Here is an 8,089-nt window from a genome sequence, read left to right on the forward strand (position 1 = left end):
GGGGGAAGAGAGGTGGTGGTGATGGTGGAGGGCACTTGAGGGGAAGAGCACTGGGTGTTGTATGGAAAACAATTTGACAATAAAATATTTTAAAAAAATAAAAATAAAATAAAATTTAAAAAACGAGGTATTATGTAGATCACAGACTCGCCAGAAGAGGCAGTGTGTGTAATAAGGATTCAATGTTTTACAGCGGAAACAATGTTCAAACACACCACAGGGAACACTCTAATCAAGCAATCAAACATCACTGCTCAACACCAGTACTACAGACTCACTCAGCCAGCTACGAAGACACTCAGCACTGAATATTTAAAGCTCTTAGATTGCTACCCTGCCAGCACAGTCCCTGCTGCACACAGCAAAGGATGCATCTGCACACCTATTACTAGAGGATGATGATGAACAGCGGCAGTAATAGTTGCCCACCCTGTCATGCTTATGACATCAAGAGAATGAATTCAAATATCCTCATGAGAGAGACTTCTTTTGTAGTTTAGGATATACTCAATTTTTGAGACTGTTCCATGTGGGTTGGAAAAAAGTGCGCTTTCTGTCCATCTCACAAAGTCCCATTTGAATATATCTCTATCAGCTCTACTTCTAAACTCCTACCGCTACAGGGGGGCTCAAAATCAGTACAAGAAGACTAATGGAGGACAGATGCTATTTCTCCCTTCCACTCTACTCTTTAGTTTAGCTCTTTTACTCAGCAAAATGTTCTCTTTCCTCTCCAAATTAAAAAAAAAGTCTCATATTTATGAATGGAAAAAGAGGAATTCAGGTGTGGAAAGGAAAGGTGAAAAAGGAGGAAGAGGGAGATAGTGTTGATTTCAGAGATAGTAGCCAGCCAGAATGCCTTGGTACAGACTGCACAGATATTATGAAATGATCTGTATATATCTCATCTAAGAATTAATTTAAACATAATATTTATAACAAGATAAAATTATAGTCTGTTTGAATTCTTTCCAAGAGAATTTCAAGCGGTTAGTGTAGTGGTTAGAGAAAACAAATAACACTAAGTAGGTTTCAAAGGGGAAAGAATGTGTTTATTATTACCAAGATGGGCACATGGTGGTGGAGGGAGAGACAATAACCAAAAGAGAAAAGAGAAGGAAATAATGATGAAGTCTTCAGATTCCAAAAGATAGCACACATGCAATGTGACTATATCTGTGAATTCTTCAGATTCTCCAAAGAGATTTTTATAAAGTCTATCAAAATTAATTACTTATTATAATTGTTTTTCGGGGGGAGTGTTGTTTGTTGGGTTTGTTTGGGGTATTTTTTTTTTGGTAGAAAGTGCTGAAGAGGATTAAAATAATATAATTTTCTTTTATCACAAGGGAATGAAATTAGAAATCAATAGGAGAAGGAAATTTGGAACATTCACAAATATGTTTATATTAAACAAGACACTTCAAAATTAAACAGTGAGTCAAAAAAATCACAAAGGAACTCAGAAAATAATTTGAGGGACATGTGGGTGGCTCAGTTGGTCAAGCATCTGACTTTGGCTCAGGTCACAATCTCAAGGTTCATAAGCTTGAGATCCTGCATCAGATGAGCTCCAGCCCCCCTTCAAATGAGCCCTGCTTCTCTCTCTCTCCCTCTCTCCCTCTCCCTCTGCCCCTCATGGGATTCTCTCCCTCTCTCTCTCTCTCTCTCTCTCTCCCCTCCTCCTCCTCCTCTCTTTCCTCCTCTCTCTGCCCCTCCCTCACTTGCACCCTCTCTCTCAGAAAGAAAGAAAAGAGGAAAGAAAAGAATTTGAGATGAGTGAAAATAAAAACATAATAAAAATCTCATAACAAGGGTGCCAGCGTCACTCAATTGGTTGAGCATCTGACTTTTGATTTCAGCTTAGGTCATGATCTCACAGTTCATGAGTTCAAGCCTCATATCAGCACTGTCACCACAGAGCCTGTTTTGGAATTCTCTCTGTCCCTCTGTCTCTACCCCTCGCCCACTCGAGTTATCTCTAAATAAATAAATAAATAAATAAATAAATAAATAAATAAATAAACAAGTATTTCTTTAAATCCCTGAACAAAACATATGGAATACAACTAAAGCAGAGTTTAGAGAAAAACTTATAGCTATAAATACCTATATTATAAAAGACAAAATCTCAACAATAACCTGACTTTCTACCATAAAAAAAAAAACTAGAAAAAGAAGGGCAGACTAAATTTCAAACAAGCATAAGGGGTATAAGGAAAGAAATAATAGAATAGACATAAATGAAATAGAGAGTATAAAACAAAAGAGATTATCATACGAACCCAAAAGTTGGTTCTTTGTAAAAATGACAAACCTTTAGCTAGCTTGACCAAGAAAAAGTGAGAAAACATTAAAAGTATTGGAATGGGAGTATTACTATCAACTTTACAAAAATAAAAAGGACTGTAAGAGAATGTTATGAACAATTATATGCCAACAGATAACCTATATGAAATGGACAAACTCCTAGGAAGATACAAACTACCAAAACCAACCCAAGTAGAAATAGAAAATCCAAATAGACAAGTGAATATCCAATATAATCAAGTTAGCAGGGCACCTGGGTGGCTCAGTCAGTTAAGTGTCTGACTCTTGATTTCTGCTCTGGTCATGATCCCCTGGTTGGTGGAATCAAGCACTACCTCGGGCTCTCTGCTGACAGTGTGGAGCCTGCTTCAGATTCTCTCTCTCCTCCTGTCTATGCCCCTCCCCTTGCTCATGTGCTCTCTCTCTCACTCTCTCTCTCTCTCTCTCTCTCTCTCTCTCTCTCTCTCTCTCTCTGTCTCAAAATAAATAAACTTAAAAAATAGATCAAATTAGCAATAAAAAAAATATATATCCCAGAAAGAGAACCCCCAACCCCGATGGCTTCACTGGTGAATTATACCAAATACTTAAAGAATCAATTCTAATCTTGCACAAACTCTTCTTTTTTTTTCTATTTTTAATTTTCTTAATGTTTATTTCTTTTTGAAAGACAGAGAGAGATAGAGCATGAACAGAAGAGGGTCAGAGAGAGAGAGGGAGACACAGAATCCAAAGCAGGCTCCAGGCTCTGAATTGCCAGTGCAGAGCCTTATGCAGGGCTCAAATCCACGAACCGGGAGATCATGACCTGAGCTGAAGTAGGAAGCTTAACCAACTGAGCCACCCAGGCGCCCCACAAACTCTTCCAAAAAAAAACAAGACAGAAGGAAATACTTTCCATCTCATGATTATGAAGGAACAATGCTGAGAACTCCCATCATACTACCCAAAGCTAATTCTCCTAAAACATCACAGACTATTCCTTTTTATTCTCTTTCCCTGACCCTTCTTTTTTTCCTGGGCATCTCATAAGGTTCTATTTCCAGACTTTTACCTCCTGACTTTATCTCTTAGCAGTATCTGTATCTCTGGTAGTTATTTCAAAGATGAAACTTTGGGGAAGTAGGTAAACCATTTATTTTATTTATTTTTTAATGTTTATTTTTGAGAGAGGGAGAGAGACAGAGTGCAAGCAGGGGAGGGGCAGAGACAGAAGGAGACACAGAATCTGAGCAGGCTTTAGGCTCTGAGCTGTCAGGATCCGATGCGGGGCTCAAACTCGTGAAGCACGAGATCATGACCTGAGCTGAATTTGGATGATTAACCAACTGAGCCAGCCAGGTGACCCTATTTTTTTTAATTGTTTAAATGTGTATTTATTTATTCTGAGAGAGAGAACAAGTGCACATAGTGGGGAGGGGCAGAGAGAGGGAGAGAGAGAATCCCAAGCGGGCTCCACATTGTCAGTGCACAGCCCAAATAGTGAGGTCATGACGTGAGCTGAAATCAAGAGTTGGACACTTAATGGACTTTGCCACCCAGGTGCCCCGATTTTTAAATAACTATCTAATCTGACAGGGCTCTGTACACCATCAGGTAAGTGTGCACTGCCCACCCCAGGAGAACTATTCACATCACAGAGCTATAGATGTGTATCTCCATTACAGTTTTTCAGCAAATGGTAGTAAAGCAATTTGATTTCACAAAAATCAATAATTGCAACCACCTTATAACTAATTGTAATTCACATACAAGGGCCATAATGACCCTCATTTTAATATTATTAGTGAGTTAGGGCCACCAAAGAAATGAATTATCTCTTCACGGAAAAAATTGGATTCTCTTTGCTCAAGACATATTGCTATTATTAAACAAGCCAAAATCTAACATCCTCTTCACACAAAATCTGCTTCTTTTTAAAACTTTCAAGTTCTATAACCGTTTCCAACATTCACATAGATTTGAAATCTTAGCCTAGCACATTCACCCCTCCAGTCTATTCTACAGAGCAGAGTGAAATAATCTTCCCCTAAGACAGGGAAGGTGGCACAACAAAAGGGTTGGCGACGTTTGCTGACTGAAAATAGGACGCACTGCATACCAGGTATACAGTGGTGGTGGGGAACAGCCCTGGCAACGAGTTTTACTTTTGCTCCAGTAATCTATTCTAAAGCAACACGTACAAATTCTACAAAGATCTTTTAATGGTCTGTCATTTCGTGTTGACTGTTTTTGAAATCAAAGAAATCATTCTCAGCGTTCTTTTCTCATTTTTCTCCTGGAATTCACCTTTACACCCTAACCGGTGTTCTCCTCAGTGTGACAAGGGTTTGTGATTCTATGCCTCCTGGATGTGTTCTGTGTGTGTAGCTTGGTTCATTGGCCACATTGATTCATTTACATAAGTTAATCACCTTATAACCGCACAGTTTTAATAAGGTCCACTGGGGAATCCAACATGCCTTTGTTAACTACTTATTCTTACCACAGAGAAACATTTAGAGACAGAGAGTAATCAGTGAGACAAGCGTTATAATGAATCGCCAGAGGCATCCTCTAGTCTCATCTGTGATACTGGCATAAGCCAGAGGAACACAAGAGATTAATTAAAAAGTTGAATTTTCCTCTGGGTCATCTTAAGAAGTGGTCCCTGTTGACCTGTAATTTGTCAAAAGTAACCAAACTCTAAGCTTCTTCCTTGCCTATACTTTGTGCGTGTTCCAATTACAAACGCCTAACCTCCTGAGTGCCATTTGACCCAGCAGAGCAGAGGCAAAGTAGTACACTACAACCATATTCCTTTGTGCACACCTCCCTTCATTATTAAGAGGAAGCACAGTGTACACAGAGAATTTTTAATCTCAATTAGAGTTGAATACTTCACAAGGGCCCTGTGTGGATAGTTAGTCCATACAATTCACTTTTTCTTTTCATTTCCAGCTGAAATGATCTCTTGCCTTAGGTCCAGTGAGGGAGGAAATTCAAGATAATAAATTCTTATCATCTAAGAAATTTAGAACTGGAAGAAGTCATAGTACCTGCTTTGTCCATTCATTTTACAGGAGAGAAAGCAGATGCTGCAGAAGGTGATCCAACATGCTTCTGGTCACGCAGAAAGTTTGTGATTGAACCAAGTCTACACCTCGAAGCTCCTAGGTCAACGTTCTTCCAATGAAAATTGTAAAAGTGTCTGCTACTTGAAGACAAGTCTGGAAAAGAATTAACGATGGCTAGGAAAATATGATGCCATATTATTTCTTCCTTTGAGATTTTGAAATCTATTTCATCATTTCCCTTTCTGTTCAACTCTCATTGTCGTCGTTCTCATTAACACATGCTCCTAATGCTACCTCCGCTTCCTTGTTTTGGCTTCTATATGACAGTCATTCCTATTTCTAATCTAACCTGCATAAAACTGCCAAATAATCTTCCTAAAAGAAGATCATGTTCCAATCTATTTAATAAAATAAGCCGTATAGGAGCGCTTGGGTGGTTCAGTCAGTTATGAGTCCAACTTGGTTTCAGCTCAGGTCATGATCTCATGGTTTGTGAGTTTGAGCCCCGCGTGGGACCTTGCATTGTCCCTGTGGAGCCTGCTTGGGATTCTCTCTCTCTCCCTGTCTCTGTCCCTCCCCCCACTCTCAAAATAAATAATAAATAAAAATAAAATAAAACAAACTGTATAATCTTAAAGTCTTTGCTCTGCTTCATTACCTATCCTGTCTCAGGTGAGGGGAGAATCTAACAGTTTTTGCTTCAAACTTCTAGTTAATCACTCCAAAATAATTTGTTTAAATTCCTCTGATTCATTGACTTATGCTTTCCTTGGTAATCATATATGAGATTCTTATATAGGGCATCATCTACTTCTGGGCTTTTTGTTGTTGATATTGCTTGAATCTTTCAGGTAATTGTTCTGTTCCATTTGTTCTAACAACTCCCTGTACAAAAATTCAAAACATAAACCATGGTAGGAAAGAGCCTAAATGTCCACCAACTGATGAATGGATCAAGAAGAGGTGGTATATATACACAATGGAATACTACATGGCAATGAGAAAGAATGAAATATGGCCATTTGTAGGAAAGTGGATGGACCTCGAGGGTGTCATGCTAAGTGAAATAAGTCAGGCAGAGAAGGACAGACACCATATATTGTCACTCACAGGTCTAACAGGAGAAACCTAACAGGACCCCATAAGAAGGGGAAAGGGTCGGAAAGAGTTAAGGAGAGGGAATGAGGAAATCATGAGAGACTCTGGAATACTGAAAACAAACTGAGGGCTGAGAGCACTGGGTGTTATACAGAAACCAACTTGGTAATAAACTATTTTGAAAAAAGGAAAAAAAGATAAAAGAACCATGGTATATCCACACAATCGAATACTACTTAGCAACAAAAAATAGTGAACCATTGATAGAATAAATGACATAAGTGGATCTCAAAATAATTATGCTGAGTGAGAGAAGTCACAACAACAACAACAACAACAACAACAAACAAAAAAACAGAAAACAGTACATACTGTCCATATGCATATAATGGTAGCAATCATGGAAAGGACAACTAATCAATCCTGACCAGAAAGCACATCAGTGGTTTCCTGAGGAAGGGAGGTAAGAGGCAGAAAGGGGCAGGAAGAGGGCTACAAAGGGGCACAAGAAAACTTTGGGGAGTATGCCACTCTTGAGTGCTGGGTCATGACTTTGAGTGAGTTGGGTATAGAAATTACTGAAACAAATAAACTTAAAAAAAAAAAAAAGAAAAATCTGAAGGTAAGAAATAGTACTGCAGTGTAGTTTTTCATAGCTGTTGTCATGAATGAAGTATCTTTTAATATATTTAAAACACATTTTTATTTCTTTTCTTGAATTATTTAAACTTCCTCACTTCCCTTTCTTCATTTATACCTCAGTTTTTTCAAAGGACCACTGTAAAGATAGTGTATATCTGCATACAACGTTAAACACAGTGCCTGGAACAGAACCAGCACCATATATAAGTGGTTGCGCTCATCAACGCCGCCATCATTTGTTTGTTTATATCCTCTACCCATTTCTCTAGCGGGCTGTTGACTTTTCTTATTGCTTTTGAAAGAATTATTGAAGTGTAAGAATGGAAACCATACACCCCACTTTGTCTGAGAAAGTCCGCTTAGCGTATGCCTATTAGCCTAGTATTATAACCAATAGTGCCCTCTTTGTACTTCAAGTAGGTTGTGGTTTGAATGATATGGTCACTATCAGTTTGTCATTTGTTTCTCAGACTTTGTGGTGCTTTGGGCCATGCAGAACTTACTCTATTTATACGCAATTGAATTTATCCGTCTTTTCTTGCATAGCTTCTGAACTATGTGCCATTGCTTAGAAAAGCTTCAGGCTTCCAAGATTACAAAGATGGATACGAAGGAGGGCATTTGTTGGGATGAGCAATGGGTGTTATATGTAAATGATGAATCACTAAATTCTATTCCTAAAACCAATATTGTGCTGTCTGTTAACTAGAATTTAAATAAGAATTTGGAAAAAATAATAATAATGGCAAAAATGTTCAGAACCAACTTTTTCAGAGCTCCAGATATTAAACAAAGACTTGTAGTAACCCTAGGAGGAAAAAAAATTACAAAGCAATTCTTCCATTTTTTTCTTCCAGTACTTTTGAGACTTAATTACCTATATTCTTTTATCCCTTTGGGAATTTTTAATTAACAGTTTTATTGAGGTATGATTCACATGCTATACACTTCACCCTTAGAAGATCTCAAATGTGGTAGTTTTT

Source organism: Suricata suricatta, chromosome 9 (genome assembly GCF_006229205.1).
Source record: "Suricata suricatta isolate VVHF042 chromosome 9, meerkat_22Aug2017_6uvM2_HiC, whole genome shotgun sequence".
NCBI classification, from domain to species: domain Eukaryota; kingdom Metazoa; phylum Chordata; class Mammalia; order Carnivora; family Herpestidae; genus Suricata; species Suricata suricatta.